The sequence below is a fragment of the Arachis duranensis genome, chromosome 9 (genome assembly GCF_000817695.3).
Source record: "Arachis duranensis cultivar V14167 chromosome 9, aradu.V14167.gnm2.J7QH, whole genome shotgun sequence".
Lineage (NCBI taxonomy): Eukaryota > Viridiplantae > Streptophyta > Magnoliopsida > Fabales > Fabaceae > Arachis > Arachis duranensis.
Genome location: NC_029780.3, coordinates 107,476,631 through 107,477,058, shown reverse-complemented (window position 1 = coordinate 107,477,058; position 428 = coordinate 107,476,631).

Sequence of the window (428 nt, the reverse complement as noted above, 5' to 3'; positions counted from 1 at the left end):
CTCATCATGAAATCCCTGAGATGCCTCAGGGGATGCACTTTCCTCCACAAAACTATTGGGAGCAACTGAACACCTCCCTAGGAGAATTGAGTTCCAACATGGGACAACTAAGGGTGGAGCACCAAGAACACTCCATTCTCCTCCATTAAATTTGAGAAGATCAAAGAATCATGAGGGAGGAGCAACAAAGACAAGGAAGAGACATTGAGGAGCTCAAGCATTCCATAAGATCTTCAAGAGGAAGAACAAGCCGCCATCACTAAGGTGGACCCGTTCTTTAATCTCCTTGTTCTTTATTTTCCTATTTTTCGAATTTTTATGCTTATGTTTGTCTATGTTTATGTCTTATGATCATTAGTGTCTTAGTGTCTATGCCTTAAAGTTATGAATGTCCTATGAATCCATCACCTTTCTTAAATAAAAAATGT